At 41.8% G+C, this 20,131-nt stretch overlaps 1 long non-coding RNA gene across 1 annotated transcript; it reads left to right on the plus strand.

The window, feature by feature from the left end:
* The first annotated feature begins 12,814 nt into the window (after positions 1 to 12,814).
* LOC125897131 (uncharacterized) lies at positions 12,815 to 19,867 on the plus strand. Its single transcript, XR_007450386.1, has 3 exons — positions 12,815 to 12,875; positions 16,665 to 16,750; positions 19,744 to 19,867. It is a non-coding gene; the product is annotated as an uncharacterized LOC125897131 (long non-coding RNA).
* Positions 19,868 to 20,131: the final 264 nt, after the last annotated feature.

Consider the following 20,131-nt stretch of genomic DNA (forward strand, 5'->3'; position numbering starts at 1 on the left):
TGTAAGCTGGCTCGCAGTGTGAGGAAAGCATTTGCTTTGAACTTTTGCTTGAGAAATAAAGGCCAACTCAACTGGGCTGTATACACATGCTTATCGCCCACAGACACGAACACATGATAGATATGTGTCTTTAGATTTGACAAAAGCTCAGTCATGTGCATAATGTTGCTTCTCATATAACCATATATATCATAGATTCAAACGGTTATATAAGCTTTCTTTGAGCTCAGACCTTACATCATTTGAGGTCATTCCACACACACACACACACACACTGAGCCTCCATCAATAGAAATGACACAGTCTTCTCTCTGCGCGTGAGACGTATGTCGTGGCAGTAAATGGAGTAGAATAAGAGTTATCGGCCAAAGCATTGTGGCAGAAATAAGTGATAAATCACGGCGCAGTGTGATGTGGACACTTCATCAGGCTGTGCGTTTGCTGAATACGCCCGCTGTAATGCTGAAGCAATGAGTACCATCACTTGCTCCTCATTGTAATTAATGTCACCACAGAAAAGGCGAGAGTGTGAGAGAAAGATAGAGGGAGAAAGTGAGAAGAATGGAAAGACACAAGTGCAAATGAGCAGCTAGCAAGCCTGAGAAGGAAGATGTAATTTAGGGTTGGACAAAATGTCCTGACTCTGAGATAATGGTGGTAATACAAGAATTGGGGCTGTTTTTAGGAGGGAAGTTGAAGAAGCTAAAGAGAGATTTTTTTAGACTGTAGTCATAGCCGGCACTCCATAAACATACAAGACTAACTGCAACATGTTATATAAATGGAACAACCTACACATTATGTTCCAGAGCTGAGGGAGCAGCTGAACAAACTGTAAACAAGACATTTACATATTATCACTGATATAGCTAAAATGTTGGCAAACAGTTTTGGTCTCCAGCAATTCCCTAAAATAAAAATTTGGATCTTTAGCTGCTAATGTCAAATGCTAACACTGCTGTTTCTTGCCCAGCGGGTAGCTTACATTGGTTTAAATAGAGCTTTTTCGTGTACATTCTGTAATGCTTTTCATGCCACTGCAAGTGTTTCCATTACAATCACTGATACATGTAGCAACATGCTAACATCAGGAAATAGTTGCTGACGTTGATAATTTCTCCCAGATTTCAGATCATATTCCTGCTGGGACATGTCCCATTTTGAAGATTTTGGTTTAGACACTTTAACTGATGATTTTTCATGGTAGTAAGTGCTGCTATACTCCATTACAGTTATTCCCTGGCTGCAAGTACACTGCTACATTATGCTACATGCTAATGTCAGGGAAAGATGGAATTTCTGGTGGACAAATTTGTTAATTTCACACCAATTTCAGGTCATTTTCTTGCTGGAACCTGTCAGTGAAGTTTTTGGTTTAGATATTTTTATTGACAATTTTTCATGGTATAAAGTGCTGCTGCATTCTGTTACAATCATTCCTCAGTTGCAAATACAGTGCTACATGTAGCTAAACTACATGCTAACATCAAGAAAACATAAAATCTTGGTTGCAGCTTTTGTCAATTTTTCATTGATTACGGATTAAATTCCTGCTGGAACATGTCCAATTGTCCAGGTTTTGGTTTACAAGCTTTTACTGATGCCTTTTTTAATAGTAGAAAAGTGCCACTACTCTATTGCAGCTGGTCTCTAGCTGCAAGTACGCTGCTACATGTAGCTACATGCTAACGTCAGGGAAACATGGAATTTCTGGTAGCCAAAGTTGTTAATTTCTCCCTGATTTCAAATAATATTCCTGCTGGAACATGTCTGGTTGTTAGAGACTTTTATTGGTGACTTTTCACTGTGTAAAGTGCTGCTATACTCTGTAGCAATCATTCCCCAGTTGCAAATACACTGCTACATATAACTAAGCTACATGCTAACATCAGGGAAACATGTAATTTTGTTTGCAGATGTTGTTAATTTCTTCATGATTTAGGACCATAGTCCTGCTGGAACATGGCTGTTTGCATTTAGAAGCTTTAATTGGTGATTTTTCACAGCTGAAAGTGCTACAGAGACGGTGAGATACGGAAGACCTCGAAATCCTGACTAATAGGAGCAGACAGGCTTTTGCGGGAGAGGGGCTTAAAGAGACAGGCACTAAAACAGAGCGTTCCAGACAGTGGGTGAATACAGATATATTCAGGCAGACGGCGTGAGGAAAACAAAATGGTTTTTGAACATAAAAGCCTGTAAACTTTTTCCAGTAGAAACCCAAATTACAAGTATGAACCTACAAATTAGCATAATGGGTCCCCTTTAAAAAAAACAGGTTAATGAGTGGGTATTGTGATAAAGTTGCTGTAAAACATAAACAATGAGGTGAAGATGCTCTGAGCTGAGGAGAACAGCAGAGATGGGTACTAATTACCTGCTGGTTTGTCATTAGTGACACCTTTTACATTACATGTTGCCATTTGTTAATACGTAGCAGCTTAAATGTCCTGCACACCCACACATGTGTTTTTACCTATTAGTTAATTAGGCCTCTGATCAGGTTGAACTGAGGTGGAGCTGTGCTGGGAATTGTCAAGTTACCAAAATTTAAACTAATGAAAAAGGTAAAGTTGTGTTGTCCTAACAAAGCAAAAAAGCTGACAGAGAGATGTCGATAAAGCACAGTTTGTACCTGCACACATGTACTCGTGAGAAGAGACTTAATTAGGCTGAACAAAGTGAAAACACCTGCGTGGGTGTAAAAATGTGTGTCGGGCCTTTAACCCCAGTTTCCATTTGTCTTTTAAAGCCACTGTGCAAAATCTGTTACTTTGGGAACTCTGAGTGGTAATGAGCCTTTTTCACAGCAGACATTTTGACTTGTGGTGTTAGTAATACCATTAACAATGGCTCCGCTTTCTTCAGGTGTCCCAGTACAGTATGACAGCGAGCCAGTGGGCAGGAATACCAGGAAGTTAATACAATCTTCGGATAAGTAACGTTCATTCACATCACTGGCTCAAGGTTTCATGATCAAGATAATTATTTAATGTACTATTACACAGTTAAAGGTCCAGTGTGAAGGATTTAGGGGGATATATTGGCAGAATACAATATAATAAGTATGTTTTCTTTAGTGTATAGTCACATGAAAATAAGAATCATTGTGTTTTCGTTACCTTAAAATGAGCCGTTTATATCTACATAGGGAGCGGATCCTCGTCTATGGAGACTGCCATGTTGCGGACAAAACCAATGGACAAACCAGATACCGGCTCCAGATAGGGACACTCAAATTTTGCATTGGTCACAGTAGTTAGCAGCCCCTCTACGACAAGAAACACTTATTTTCTGAACGTGAAACTGCTTTATTTGGTGTTTTTATAGCTTTTATAGGTGTTTTTTAGTGTTTCAGAGAAACACTGATTTGACAAGGTTACAGAGTGCTTCGCAGATTATACAAATTCTTACATCTCAATTCCACTTCCCCAAAAAAATAAACATATCAAACAAAGTTGTTCATAAAAAAAAAAACTAGAAGTCATTTAAAGATATCGGCAAAGTTGCAAGACAAATGCAAGACACAGATGTATGCTGCTGCTAGATGATACAGTGCTTTAAACGTTATTAGTAAAACCTTAAAATTAATCCTGAAGTCACACCTTCAAGGTATACCAAATGCTCCAGGGAGAGCTTCCCTGGAGCATTTGGTATACCTTGAAGGTGTGAGTGTGCTTTATTGTTTAGGCTAGTAAAAAGCGAAGTGCAGTGGTTAATTCTAGAGGAAATAAACACAAGAATAACCTTCTCCAAGTCCGAGAAGTTATCTGATATTTGAAAGCATTCAAAGTTGATAAAAGCAGAACTGAACTTTACAGAAACACTGATTTGTAAATTATAACTGCTTTAAGCAGTGTTTTTATAGTTTAAACCACCTGGTCTGTTTGTTTCGGAGAGGAGGAGACCTCTGTGGATTATTTGTTATCTCCTGAACAATGACCGCTGAAGGTATTCTGACCGGGAGAAGTTACAGCTGGTTGCAGTCTGCATCCTCCCTGCTATATGCCACTAAAGAACCTTTAAGTATTGTATTATTTCATACACTGCATCGCATTGTGGTAAAAGATGCAGTTGTATGGTATGATGTATGACACTGTACAGTATCGAAAAGTAAGGAGGCTTTACATTACGTTATCTGATACAGTGATTCCTGTATTTATCCGTGACATGTCTCCCTGACGCTGTGTATTTCTAACTTTTTCATCATGTCTTGCTCAGATTTTTGTTTACCCTGGTCAGCCTTGGAAAATAGAAAGGAAGCTGAGTGGCTGAATGAATTACAGGCCTCCAGGTGAAGAGAGAGAAAAGGAAGCAGATGCGGAGCGAGGCTGTCTGTCTGACGGAGCATGATAGGAAACAAGAACAGGATCATGTATTTATCTAATCAGACCTGGAGTTCTAATGATGAATATCAGCACATGGGAATTATTGCTCAGTCAGACAAATGAGACTCGGGATAGATAGCTGAAATCAATGTTGCTTTATGTTTCCATGCTAACGTCTATCTCCTGCTCTTTTGATACGACTTCAATTATTTGTTAATTTATTTGTAAGCTATACGTTTGCATATTGGTGAAGATTTCGAGGGGAACGCTGTTTTGTGCAACGTGCTAATCAAGAAAAGGCAGACGGACACAGTGAGCAACTAGCCAGTGAACACAGAGGAGCATTTAGCAGCGAAAGATGCAGATAATTTTTCACTAGCTGGTGGAGACTAAAAAGGAAATGCAGGACTTAAATTCTTCAGGTAGCCAGACAACAGGACTTAACATAAATGCTAATGTTGCTCTGCAAAAGTGTAGATTTTGAGGGGGACACAGGGGACACATCCCCCTCAATATTTAAAACATGTGTGAGGACTTTCATTTTGATGAAGCGCTAGAAATACAGGATGTAACTCGAGTTCTAGGAATCTGTGCATAGCTCTTTAATTGGCTTTGCTATTGGATGCCTGGGTGGAATGACAGTGTTAAACAGAAGATGTTTTCAACATGAGCATAAGGTATTTTGGTGCAACCTGCAACCTGCAACCCTTCCCTCCACTTTCTGCGTGTTACTGTTTCCAGATCTGCTTCACCACAGGAAACAGCAACACCTCCAAGCTAAAAACTCACGCTGAAAATAGCAAGTTTGACAAAGATCGTCTGTTAATGATATTTTGTGGCATTTTCTTTTGCAGAACCATTTAATGACAGTGCTCGCCTCCCTACATGCAAGTGTTCCTCAAAAGTTCACCGTGACACTATTTTGCGAGAGCACCATCGCTGCATCCTGGGCTTAGCACTGCCCAAGATGACTGTGATTGCTTTCAAGAAACAAAACCACACCAGAGTTTTCCCCCTATAGCAGAGAAATAATTGCTGATTCCAGACCTTTTTCTTGCGTGGACACATCACTGTGGTGATATGTCTGGCAATGCAAGGCTATGCTAACGTGTGCTTTATGCAGAAAGTACCTGTCATTGAATATGAGCAGAAATCTTGCTGAAACACAGTAGCTTTTATACATTAATAACAATTACTGAATGTTTCATTGATGTGAATAGGCGCCAAATGCACATTTAAAGAGGTTACGTCTCCAAACAGAAGACAAAAGTACGTGCGTTGACGCAGCATAGATAATATTTAAACGTCATAAGTGTTGTCAAAGATAAAGAAATTGAGATCTTCGAGAAAATAAATAATGTGATAATGACAGGTATTATTTTATGGGGACAACATCCTTTTTTTACTTTACTGTAACAAATCAAGTGCAAAATAAATATATTTGACCAATTTAAAAGTTGTATTACATCTTGTCCCTGAATCCACCCTTTTACTGGGATCAGGATAATCCAAACTTTTGGGTTAAACGCATACATATGGAAGGTTTGATCCAGATTGTTTTCCCTTACATGAATAAAGACATTTCCACCATATATTGGTGCATAAAATGCACCAGTATATGTGTCCCCCCCAAATATTGATACCAAGTCTACCCCCTTGAATATGCAATGTGTAAACTGATGGGTGATTCCTTAAAAACAAATGTTATGAACAGCTGATTAGAAGAAGGCAAAGTGGACCTCCACAAGTCAGAGCTGCAGTGTTTAATCCATATTTCCTGATTTACCACAAACATACAAGAAAAAAAAAGGTGCATGTCAATGTTCAAACGGGCCTACTGATGCGCTCACTGATGCAATTCTGTTTTGTTTCAAAAAACACCTGCAGCAATTTCTTCACTGAGCGGCCCAAAGCTCAGCGGTATTTAAAATCCAGCACACCTTTGATCGACACGCATGATGCATTTTCTCACCCTCTCTAAACCGATAGCAACAATGCATACATAAAAACCTCCGGGAGAGGCTACAAATTAAAGACTGAGTTTCAAAAAAAACAAAAAACCCAACAACACACTTGTTTCAGGTATTTCTGTCACGTCACCCTCTCCTGCTGCCTCTCTGAGTTTGTTTGCTTTAAACAGAAATTTCCCTCCAGTCCCTCGCACTGTAGCAACCCAAGGCCTGTTGATCAATGCAACCTTAATTTGAGGCCATGGATTATAATAGAGGCATTAGCGTCCATTGATTAGAGCTCCAGTGAGAGGCCTAGTTGCAGTATGAATGGAGAGTCGATAGAAACATCACTTGCAATGACAAAGACCTGCAGACCCCCTCCGAGCCACACAGGGATTTAAATGTCAAGAACAAGCATGATGTTAGGGGGAGTAGACTTTATATTTAGTTTGTTCTGGGTCTCATGTTAGTGCCTTTTAAAATAGAAACAAAGACACTTTTGACTTATAGCAAATCTGTAAATTCAAAGGGCAGTAGTCTCTCTACAGACAGACTCATTATAATACCTTTATCATGTAGCACCTCTCAAACAGGGCTACAATGTGCTTCACAGATTATATGACATAATACATCTCTAACCCTCTAACAAAAAATGAACATATCAAACATTTAAAAAAAAGCTTAGAAAAATGCAGTGATTTAAAAGAAATCAGCAATGTTGCAAGACAAATTTCAACAGTGAGACTGTTCCAGAGTTTCTGTTGTACAGTCTGAGATTGTGTGCAGGTAAATAGGTGCATCACAGTTCACAGATGTGTGCTGCTGCTAGACGATATAGTGCTTTAAAAGTAATGAGTTAAACCTTAAAATCAATCCTGAAGTTAACTGAGAGCCAGTGCAGCGAAGCTAAAATGGGGGTTATGTGAATTCTTTTGTTTGATCCAGTTAACAGTCTCCCTGGAGCATTTTGTATAACTTGAAGGCGCGGGTGTGCTTTATTGTTTAGGCGAGTTAAAAGCAAATTACAGTGGTTAATTCTAGAGGAAGTAAACACATGAATAACTTTCTCCAAGTCCGAGAAGTTATCTGATATTTGAAAGCATTCAAAGTTGATAAAAGCAGGACTGAACTGCCTTAACGCCGTGATGGTTGAGATTAGATTGGAATCAAAGATATCTCCTAAATTTCCAGCGTTAGGCTTAAAGGTCCAGTGTGTAGGATTTAGAGGGATCTAATGGCTGAGAATAAATATTACATTAATCACCTGAATATAAGAATCATTGTGTTTTCATTACTTTAGAATGAGTCGTTGATATCTACATATGGAGCAGGTCTTGTCCACAGAGTTCACCATGTTGCACCGCCATGTCTCTGCAGACGCCCAGAGCAGTCAGACCAAACACTGGCTCTGATATAATAATATATTAGTATTTCTGTTTTTTCTTCATTGAGTTGGACTCAACATTGGTTTCGCATAGATGTCATGTTCTGCTGAATGAATAAAGGTGGTGATGATGTACTGTGTCCCAGTACAAGATCAAGAGTTGGGAACCTCTACACTAAGGGCCCTGACATACCAAGGCAACTGTCACCCGTTGGTCAATGTCGCGGCTGTTGGTGAGAGTCTGTCGACCTAGTTTTTGTGGTGTGTCCTGCATTGTTGGAATTAGTCTGCCCCAAGCAGGCATCTCTGAGCCTAAAAAGTGGAGTCTACACGGAAGTACCAGAAACTGCAGTTCTTTTTATGGCCACTTGAGGCTCCAGAGGTCAGTCAATCACCATTGACTACTATGTTAAAATACCCAAATTTACAGCAGGAATAAACATGTTACATGTACAGCCTGGTACAAAAAACCAGTTATAGCTAATTTCAACATTCATGACACCTGCACAGGGGTGAATTTTTATATAACTCACTTGTTAACATTTTATTAAGGCTTAAAAAGATGCATAATAAAGGACAAGCTGTATTCACTGACAGACTGTCTGCCGATAGTTTCCTCAGCTTCTCAGTCAGACCCACCCCTCACTCCTCCACAGCTCCTTCAAATATGGTCACTTCTGGTTCCAAACAAATACGACGTCCAAAGCCGAAATGCTGAACTACTGAGTCCTCAAAACAGGAGCCCACAAAACAATGGGTGACGTCACAGTAGCTACGTCCAATATTTTCACAGGCTATGGTCAGCCCTTTTTCAGCCGATTCAGCATGTTGTATTGGCGTCACAAGAAGACAAACAGAAGTGAGGAAAACAAACAAACAACTAAGGTCAAGAGGGCATGAGATAGAAACAAATTCATTATTTTAGGTTAGATTTTTTCTGTTAGCCGTTGAACACTCCAGCAGAAACAGTTTGTAATTGTTAGTGTTATTGTTCACTAGTTCACGATAAATATCCTTTAAATAACCTTTAAACATCAGGTTGTGTTGTTAATTTGCTAGCTGGCTAACAAACGTCTTGAATCCATCCTGTCAGTCGTCTAGTTTCCCTCTTGAATGACAATTACAGACTACTGCCACCTGCTGCTTTGGAGAGTTATTTCCTCTCCTGCAGGCGCAGAACCAACGTGCTAGTTGGCTGTCGGCTGTAGTCTTTGCAATGTGTTCAAGTAAAACTTTTGGGCGAAACAAAGGCAACGTGAGGCAACAATTGACTCTCTTTATCACTAGTTCTTGATGTCGATTTGGTGTGTCTGGGCGGAGGGTCTTTACCTTCTGTACTGTGACATGTGACCACTAAACGTGGGTGGGCTTAGAGTTAAGTGTGATACAGAGCTTTAGCAGACTGTCCATACACACTCCTTCCTCCCTTAGATGAGGAGGAGGACATAAATTACACCTCTGCCATATTGTTTTTGAAATTAAAACAAAAGTTTTGCCTACTGATATTCAAACACACTTCTTCCTATGTCTCCGTATTGCTTTGTTAGCTAGCTACTGTGGGGACAGCTTGTCGCTCAAAGTCTCATTTGACTGGATGAACTTTTGTAAACGCCCCTGAGTGCAGGATGAGTCATCAAACATTTGAAACTGTTTTACAGAGAGAGAAAAGACGACAGACATTTTGATGTCAGCATACTCTGACACTGATGTTCTGACATATATTTGGCATAAAGATAAATGATCAGTAAACACAGGCACACAGGATTCAAGCTGGAAATGTGTTTTCCATTTCATGGGAACTTTAACTCCTTAATGTTTCACAAAGCATTGCGACCTCTTCCTCTGTTCATGATCTTGACGAAAACAAGAGCATGAATATAATTAAAGACATTTCATCTTTGCAGGAAATGAAGTCTCTGGTTGCCATTTTTTGCAGACAGACTCAGTGCTGGCGTCGTCATCAGCTGTCAGTATTAGGTGTTTCTGACTGTCGACTGCATCAATTTTCTGACCTGTGATTGTGGTTGGCAGAGGGGATAACTGTCAGTCTACAAAGTCCAACAACCTGTGAAGATCCCCAAAGACTTGCTGTCGTTTTGTAATTCTGATGAACTATTCTTAGATTCATTTTCTAAAATTGTCTATTTTGCATGCAAATTCGAGCCACATGCATGTATAATTACCACGGCCCCCAGCAAGATAACATGCATCTCTTTCCTGTAATGTCCCGTATCCAAACTGAGATAACAGACAGTTTGGCCAGTAATCCGATTAATGAACAATCAGGCAATCAGCAATCATTAACCGACCGAGCCTGAGAACGAGTTTTTTCGCGGAGGAAAAGGGCTGAGGAAACAACAATAAATAGAGCCAATCGTCTTTATCGGTGAGCAGCACATTGCTCATCCACACCCTCTGCAGCCAGTCATCCGAACCCTAATTAACTCTCTGGAATTGGCTCGTTTTTTTTTTGGCCTCGATGTTCCTCCCCAGTATTCACAGCGCTAGAGATTATCTTTATGGTTTTTTTGTTGGGCAATGATAACCTGGGTGTACTGCGGTGCTAGGGAAAGCATGCCTAGGGCAATAATATTTCCACTCTGCTTGCACTTCTATTGACCGTGCTGTGGCTGACGGAGGTTGTCTGACAGTCAGTCACTGAGAGGCATGATCCTATACTGCTCTCAGGGTGAGGGAGAGGATCAGCTTCTGTCAAACCAGACCCACTTCTTTAATTTTGTGGGATACATTACCGAGAGACGTCGAGGGCTCCTCAGACGGAGAGACATACGACTACACAGAGGCGTACTGAGTCTGTTTCCCTGCTCGGAAGCTCTGCTGATGTACAGCATTGTTGTGGTTTCCATTTCTCTGAAGGCGCTATGTGTTACTCCCTCTCCTTCCTCCTCCCTCTTCATCCTCCTCTTGTGAAGCATGAAGTAATAGCAGCTCTGTGAAACTGCTACGCTTGCTCTTTCATCCCCCCGTGGAGCATCTGGTCGGTTTGAGCCGTGCGAGAACACACACCCCGGGCCCCAGTGTGAGACTTCACCCACTAACACACAGCGATGGCATCTTCCAACTGAGCATTTTCATTTTCCACAGCTTATGCTAAATATGGCTCTCTCTCGTACAGCTGGAGGTAGCTGCTGGAGACAGAGCGAGAGACGGCAGAGCGATGGGAGAGGTAGAGGGCAGGGTTGTGGAAGGCGACGCGGGGACACACGGGGCTTATGGGAATGTGGAGTGTGACAGGGAGACGAGCTCGGGAGGGTGAAGGGGTGAATCGTGTTGTCATGTTTCGCATCAGCTCGGGGGGTAAAGGCTAATTTGACGCCCAGAGGGGAAGGAAGGGAGAGGAAATGCAATGAGGCTAACGTGGAGCGATACGGAGGGGGAATGAGCTCGACTCACTCACACAGTCAGGTTCACTCATTCAGTTTATTCCCACAGAGGGCTGATGTACGAGAGAGGCAGACAGAGTGGGTGGGATGGAGAGAGATATATAAAACGGGGAGGAAAGAAGAAGAGAAATACGAGCTCAGGGCATAAGTAGGAGTGTTACATCATAGAATTGTAAAAGATTGGGTCAGGTGGGAGTTTGTCTCCTCCAGGACTGAATTTAAAACCTCTCTGCTGCCTTTACGGAAAAACATCCCGCCCGATAACTCAGAGAGCTTATTATACCACAATCCTTCACTGGCAGGTCAAGCAGTAGCCTGCACTTCCGAGCCCCGAGGACGGAGCTCTGCTCTGCGGGGAGCTCTGCTGCCGCTCTTCCCCCCCCGCTGGTGGAACAAACTACACAGTCACCCAGGGGCATCAAGGACTCTGGGTGCTTTTAAAAAACAAGCCTCAAGAGATTTTGTTTGTTTGCATTTTCATCTTCATTAGTAAGCAGACTGCCACCTCTTGGCTTTTGGGCCTCAACACAGGTGAAAGTACAAATATGAGAATAAAAACAATCCACCACAAAGAAAAGACCGACTTAAACCTGCAGTAACTAATATTTTTGGCCACTTGGGAGCAGTCCAAAGCTGTAAACACAACACTGACATGATAGCAAACAGTTGCTCATTCCACGGAGACTGTCCATTGTTCCAATGGCCTTAAATTTTGAAGCCCCATTATGCAGGATTTATACCTCAGCGTCGATGTAGAGCCTACACTATGTCACAGCGACGCAGACCTCCTGTCTGTTTCTGTAAGCTGAAACCATTTCCCTCAGGGGAAACAAAGCTTTTATTTACTTTAATTTCACAGACAATAAACAATAAATTGTGAAGACAATAAAGCCTCCACAAAAATAGCATTCTAAGTCATGTGTGTGATTTATCCTGGCTTCATATGAGCAGAGGAAATCTCTGCTCGTCGCTAGGCTAATTTATACAATGTAAAATGCCATAGGCTTGTGCTAATAACGTTAACATGTTGTATTTGTTTGGAAAACATGTTTAGTATAAGACAGTTGTTTGTCAGTGAACCTTGTGAGTTGTAATGGAGCCGAATTTTGTAACGTAACCTTTGTTAAATGTTGCTGTTGTCCCTGGCTTCATATGAGTAGAGGAAATCTCCACTAGCCACTAAGCTAATTTATACAATGTAAAATGCCATAGGCTTGTGCTAATAACGTTAGCATGTTGTATTTGTGGGGAAAATGTGTCCAGATAAAGACAAGTGTTTGTCTGTGAATGCTGCGAGTTATAGTGAAGCTGATTTGTGTACTTGTGCTTGAAATTGTCTCTATTAAGCCATGTTTAATGTGTGTTTAATGTGTGTTTTGAATCAACTAAACTTTACAGCACTTCATAGAAACCCTGCTGCCAGCTAGTGTTTTGGAGGTGTAACTGCAGAGAGACCACCGCCAAAAACCCCCCACTTGGTTATGGTGAGGAAATGATCATAATTTGGCTTAAAACACCCACGTTTGATAGCAAAGCTCGGACAATGTTGGGAATCGCTGTGAAGGCTCTGTAAAAACACCAAGGATCAGTGGATCAAACTAAAGTGCAACACATACCGCCGCCGGCGCGGCGCTGTGGCTGTCAAGTGCCGCCCCCTGACACACATTGGCAGCGGCACCGTCGACGTGTATTTCCCACCCTAGCCCGCTAGGTGGCTGTACCTACACTAGTTGCCAACGGTTGCCAACTGCTAGTAACGGAAGAAGAAGAGGAAAACTTTGAGGCAACAACAACTTGGATTTCACGGGTGAGTTTCTTATCAAAGTCATCTTTTTAAAAATTTGAAACAACCAGAGTTGATACTACGGCGGCCGAGACGTACATAAAAGGCTTTTCTCGCAGCGCCGGCCGCACTAGAAATAGAGCAGTGGGCTGAAGCAGAGCGGTGCGGCGTGTCGGCCGGCGCCAGTGTGGGTTGGTTCATAGAATATAATGGAGGCGGGTGTTTTGACGTGCGGCGTTTTGACGTGCAGCATATGGCGGCGGTGTGTGTTGCACTTAAAACTAACTAAGGGAATGTGTATTTTTTGGAAAAAAAGAGACTTTGAATCAATGGCCGTTTGTTTATGGGGACAATGGGCTGTTGGAGAAATGGGCTTTCAGTCCAGTGGGACACTTTTCTGACTAATGGGGCTTTGGTATTGTGGGCCATCACCATCAGAACAATGGCACAGCAACTACTACACATCCTGCAGTCATGGAGCAACATCATCCTTCATTCAGAGTTAATTGTGATTAATGTGGGGAGCTGTGATTGAGTAATGGGACAGAGGAGAAATATAACATATACTCTTAACTCAGCTATCTAAATTAAACCATCTGAGAGGTTCAGAGGAGGACTATCTTTTTGGTGGTTCTGCTAGTGACTCTTTGACTGCTAACCAAATGTCAATAGGGCCCAACCAGAGTCACAGGCCAAAGCCACACTATTATACATATAGTTTCTTGTCTTTGTCATATATTTTATTGCATATTTTTCTTTTTCTGTCACTTACTGTGCAGGTTTGTCAGAGTTTATAACAAATCTTACTTTATTTCACTGTTGTTTTCTTTCTTTTTATCCGGGATTGAACCTTTTTTCTTGTTACCAGATGTGTGAATTACTCATAGTATATATTTACCTCATTCTAATTTGCAATGTGGTTTTTGTCTGGTAGGATTACACCAGTATATCATGTGACCTGTGTCACATGAACGCTACATGAGTTCTTTAGATGCACACCTGTTTCCAATGCATTTCATACCCTGATGAAGACTCTTTAGTCGAAACACGTTGGTTTATCCATGTATCAAGGATTTCTGGCCACAGTCAGAGTGCCTCGCATGCTTTTTTGGGATGCCTGCTTGTACCATGGACTTACAATATGTTGGATTTTCTATATTTATCAGGCGTCTTTATGTGAATCTCTTGATGTCGCGTCTTGACTAACTTCTGTAACTTAATGCATCTCTTATTAAACATTTTTTTGAGTCAAGAGTATAAAGCACATTCCTGAAGATTACTTCCCATATCCTAAGACAAATTCACATCCATAACAGTGATTGATATTAGAAGTTGAAACCTTTGTGAGTTTAACAGAGTGAAAGAACAGTTATCTTGTGAGCACAAAACTTCAGTTCCTGTGAAAATGTACAGGTGCGACATTGTGGGAACGGGAGTCATTGTAACTTGGTGTTCTCCAAATCTGTAAAACTCACCAACACTCTCATTTTTTCAACTCTTAGGCTCTAATCTCTGCCGTCCAAAACCCGTACGCTCCTCTCTGTCCTGCTGTTACTGCAGACGTATTGAACTTGTCTTTGTCCCTAGACTCACCCCTGAATTCATTGTTAAGGCTGTAGCATTGAAAGTCTCAGTCTTTTAATGGCATACAGTTACAAGAGGGATTTAAATCAAATTCTTCACATTTGATTGGACCGCTTAAGAGTGGATGGGCTAAGAGTTTAGAGCAACAGGGAGTGGCAAAGAACTATAGGCTCCACGTACACACCTTCTTCACTTGGAGCATATTCAGTCTGGAAATGCTGCAGTTTCCAGACTGAACGACTTGTCTCTTCAAATGGTGTAAGGCGGCAACCTGTTTTTGTTCTGACGTTGTCAAATACCGCCGCCTAGTCAGTGATTTTAGCGTCAGAAACCAACAAAGGGCTGGGCAGCATCAGTTTGAAACACCGCCGGATAACAATGTAAATAAAGGGTCTGGAAAGTCCCTGTAGAGCAGGCAGGAGGGGCGGTGGTTGTGTCCAACGAACACCGGACTTTCACCCAGGAGCTCAGTGTTTGCTGCCCATGTGAATATTGAGCCAAACCATGATGTTTTTATTTTATCCGTTTGTTGAACAAGGAAATGAACTTAAAAATGAGCCATTTTACCAATGCTGTAAGTTAATTTTAAAACTGTGCATCTAATGAACCGAAACTGACCACTGAAGACACAATGCATGTAACAGGCGTAAATTGACAGAGCGTCAACAACAGACGTACCAAGGATACCTAGCGCATAGTATGCAGATGTGAAACTCCACTGAGGAGTTGACGACTTGGGAGTGAGGACGTGTTGTAAGAGGTGTGTAACAAGCTTTGAGGTGCACTTTTTCTTGTTTGCTGTGTTTTAAAGGTGTTACCCACTCAGCAGGGACGTGTGTATAAACCTGCTGTATTCAAAGACAACGCAGTTGCATAATACAACATGATGTTCGACAAATGTTTTGCTGCGGTTGAATGTGTCTCTGTTGTTGGCTCAGGAGGAAGATGAGGGAGAGATGAATGAATTTGACGTCTGCCACATTGTTTTGGAAATGAAAACAAAGGATTTGCCCACTGATACCTAAACACGCATCTCTTCCCATCGCTCTCTCTCTACTACAATGGTGGTTTTTATAAATCTACTGTGGCTAACAAGTCCCCCAAAGTTTCATTTGATCAGATGAACTTTAGTTAAAGCCCCTGAGGATGAGTCATCAGACATTTGAAACTGTTTCACAGAAAGAGTGAAGAAAGGGATTTTGATGTAGAAGTACTCTGATAACATATTTGTCATACAACAAGAGATGAATGAAGAATTAACACAGGAACACAGCATTAAAACTGGGAAACTTCTTGTGTTGTATTTGTCAACACAACTCAAAGCATTCTCAATTTCTGAAGTATCTCCAGTTACAGTTTGTTGACACCTCCTGACAAATATGTTGTGAACAAATTTAATTTTAAGCTGACTGTTTCATTAGAAAATCAAATGAGAACTGTATTTCTCTATTCTCTTTCCAATGGACAGATATCTTTGAAACAACCCAGAGCAAAAGCTATAACTCTTTCATATGTTTTTTTGACACATATCTCTAATATAACATCTCATGTTTTACTGTCAGTACACTTTAAACACAAATTATGCGCTAAAACAATGTAATTTACAGACTGGAACGTGCCTGGTGCTTTTGCCTTGCCTCACGGCCGTCCATGCTTGTTTAAAAAGGGGGCGTGGCTCAACTGCAGTCCACTTTAGATGAGGTGGAACACTATGATTGGCTTATAGACATTTGATCAAATAAGTCTGGGTGTAAGTCTAATTTGGGTGGGGTCAGGTGACCGTAATTGTAGAGCTAAACATCATAGAAAAGTTACATACATTGGAATGGATGGGGAATCTGAATGGGTGAAGCTGGCTCAAATCTGCAAACCTGGAAAAATACTCAAGTAAAGTAGAAGTAACTATATTACTTTACAGTACTTCAGTGAATGCATTTAGTTACATCGCACCTCTGCCTGCTTGTTGGAGTTTGCATTAGTGTATTATTATTAATTTAGCTTGGTTGTTGCTGGTAATTAATGTTGAGTTAATGCATGTACTTTGTCCCTGCCAGGTGGCATTCATGTTCTGACGGGCGGCTATCACACAAAGTCAAACAGTTTCCTCACGTCTCTGCTGACAAAAGGTTACTCTGATTCTCCCTCCTTCATTGTCTCTCTCCTTCTCTCCTCTCCCTCCGTCTGTCGTCCTTTCTCCCTCTACCTCTGTCTGTATTTTCTGTTTCTCAGGAGAGCTCATTCTTTCAAGCTTATTTCCCATGAGCCTCCGCTGATTGTGTGATTGCAATCACCCCACGCAGCTGCCATGGTGACAGGTAGAGTGTATTCTTGCTCTGAGCGCAAATTTAACACCACATTTGATGACATAAGCAGAATGAGGTGTGCGAGCAAGTGTGTCCCTTTGTATGTGTGTGCATGAGCGAGTGAGCCTAATTTATCTAACTGACTTACACCCGTCACAAAAGGCCACGAGTGTCAGAAACAGAGTGTTATCTCTACTGTCTGCTGCTGTGTACTGCATGAGGGTTATTGCATCAGAAAATGAGGAATCCCGACACATACAGTAAAGTTATATGTCAATTTGTCAGCATCCTCTCCTATGGGATATCGGGTTTGTCAGTGAATGGGGGTTTTATGAGCGCTGTCTGTCTCGACGTCTCTGTATCTTCCACCAAACCTCTCTGAGGAGTGGAGGATGCCCTTGCTTGTGTCAAACCAGTGTGTCAGAGCAATCTGTTTTGACAGGCTCACAGAGATGTTTGATAGTGAGGTGCCTTTTCCCGTCGAAAAAGGGAAATTGGATGGCATTTTTGCTCTGTGTCATACATGCCTGACTAACCGGCAGAGTCACTGTACGCAGAAAAAAATTATATATATATATGTATATATGTCGAGTATATTATGTCATCCTCTGCTGAATTTTCCCAATTATGGGAGTGGCAGCTGGTTTGCACTTTGTGACAGTCCTTGAGTAAATTATGGTGAATGCAGAGGGAAATAACACCTGAAAAACCCAATTTCACACCACATAAAACTGTACATCAAGCAGCTAATTGCTATTCTGGATATATTCTCTCGCATTCACCGTCAGAGGCAGTCGAGCCGAGGCAATATCACCGACGCTTTTACAAGAGCTTAAAGGGAGAGTTCTGAGTTTTTGAAGTGTGGTTGTATGAGGCACTCATCCACACACAGGGTATTACATAGAGTAGATGTCAGTCATCACGCCCAGTGGAGTCTGACATGGAAGCTAAGCAATGTACTGCTGGGTAGGGGTCAGGAGTGATTTCTAGGGCTGCCCCCTAATAGTCGACCAAATGTTAGTCAACCAGAAAGGTCATTAGTCAGCAAGATTTCATTTCAAAAAGTGAAACTCTATCAGGAGCTGCACCTTGTCAAAATAAATCCAAACCTGTATGACTGGACCATGTGGGAATTTAATTTGAAAGGACAGACACAGGAAGTGTCCTCGTCAGGTTAATTTCCAGGGCTGGTACCTGCAGTTATTCCACAGGCTAGTTAATAACATGTCGGGCAGGAAATCCAAAGTGTGGGATCATTTTGAGAAGGTGAAGGACGAACCCAAGGTGATATGTAAACTCATCTTCACTGGTCGACTACAAACATGACGTATCATCTGAAACATGGAAGTAGCTACATGCCCATTAGCCCACAGCGTCATTAACAGGCGGCTCGCTCAGTGTGTGACGTGCACACGTAAATAAAAAGCATACCATAAAAATAATGATAGAGAATAAATAACAAATAAATAGATTGTGCTAACAAGGATGTTGAATCAAGACGTACATATAGAGACAGTGAGGGGCTACTGACACACCACAATGTGTTTCAAGTACTTATTCAGACAAAATCATATGTGTAATATTTAACATCTAAATCACTGTTATCAAGTCGCAGTTCCTTTTATTTTGAAAGCCAGTGACACAAGTTTAACCTTTGACCCCGTGGTCACATTGGTCACTGACGTGGAGGACTCCAGCCATGAAACTTTGCAGCCTGGGGATGAGGTGGCAGCCTACATGGGGTCCATCCCAAGTGTCTTAAATTACTGCTAGTTATCTTACCTAGCTAACTTTGCTAGCTGTTTAGCCCCTCCCACCTGGGAAAAAATGTGAGGAGCTAGCGCTAGGAGCGATGAGCGAGCATTTACGGTTTAAGAGACATGAGATGTCCTTTCCACTGTAGCGTCACGTGAAGCGACGTCCATTCCTGATGACGCTGTAACAGCTGGATCTGCTGCACAACGGAGCCAGCGTTTGGCGTACATCCCAAGTCACATTATATTCGCTGATCAAAGCTGTAAACCTGTAAGCTGTAAGCTGACCCTCACAGCTGATCAGGAAAACTCTGCAAAAAAACCCTTTAACGGGGAAAAAACAGTAGAAACCTCAGGAAGAGCAACTGAGGAGGGATCCCTCTTCCAGGACAGACAGACGTGCAATAGATGTCGTACAGAACAGATCAACATAATAAATTAACAGTAATCCATATGACACAATGAGACAGAGAGAGACAGAGAGAGATGCAGGACAGACGGCAGTAGCTTACAACAACATGAAAGTAATAATATTAATTAATATTAATATTAATATTAATGATTAATATTACCTACAAGCTATTAAACATTCCACTCACATGACATGCAGGACAATTAATGATGGGCAAATGTGTATGTGTGTGTGTGTGTGTGTGTGTGTGTGTGTGTGCGTGGTGTTATATCAACACGTGTGGTTCTGGACATGAGCAGCTGCACATTTAACAGCCACACATCACCGACAGTCCGCTGAACAGTGCAACGGGTTGTGAATGAAATAAACTTAATTACAACATGACAGTCTTGCACGGAATATCATTAACGTTACTCTTTGTAGTCACGTAGGCATGTGAATTACAGCGTTTCATTGCAAAGAATGCATGTAACGGGTACACGCGCTGTTTCTCCGCCATCTCGTTCAAATGAGCCAGATGTAGGGGGCGAGTATTTATACGTCATGCCGTTCAGCTGAAAAACTCTTCCGGATAGGAAGCTCTCGACCATCCTAGTTCATAGCTGTTTAAAGCTTGCTGCTAGCTCCTAGTGCTAGCTCCTCGCTGCACAAATAAGAGACTTGGGATGGCCTAGAAGATGGCGGACTTCGAACGACTTCCAGTTCAAGCTAGGAGCTAGCAGTAGCACTATAAAAATAAGAGACTTGGGACGTACCCATGGAGTTCAAGACACCTTTGTCAGCCCCGCCCTGATAAGTTTCACTCACCTGTTCTTCCTGTCTTTCCCTCATTTACCCAGCAACACACCTGCCCTGCGTTGGCCTCATCAGTCCCTCCCTGCTCCTGAGTTTTTCCCAGCCAGTCAGCTCCCTGCCTGTTCTTCTGCCTCGTCACGTCATTCCCCTCACCTGAGCTTCTCCGCCCTTTTTCTCCACCTGCACTACATCCCCTCGTCAGACCAGTTTGTACTTAAATCCTGGTTTTCAGTTCAGTGTCTTTTGGATTCTTGATTTTGGTTGTGAGAGGTGCAGGTGCAGTTTCTGTGGAATAAAGAGTGATCTTTTTGAGCTCCTGTGGTCTGCTTTCACCTGCATCTCAGCACCACATCACACACAGGCCCTTATTGTGCAACTTTGGTGAATCCAAACAAACCCTTTTAGACGCTGAAGTCACACAGTATCACACAC

The sequence above is a fragment of the Epinephelus fuscoguttatus genome, linkage group LG11, assembly GCF_011397635.1.
Source record: "Epinephelus fuscoguttatus linkage group LG11, E.fuscoguttatus.final_Chr_v1".
NCBI classification, from domain to species: Eukaryota; Metazoa; Chordata; class Actinopteri; order Perciformes; family Serranidae; genus Epinephelus; species Epinephelus fuscoguttatus.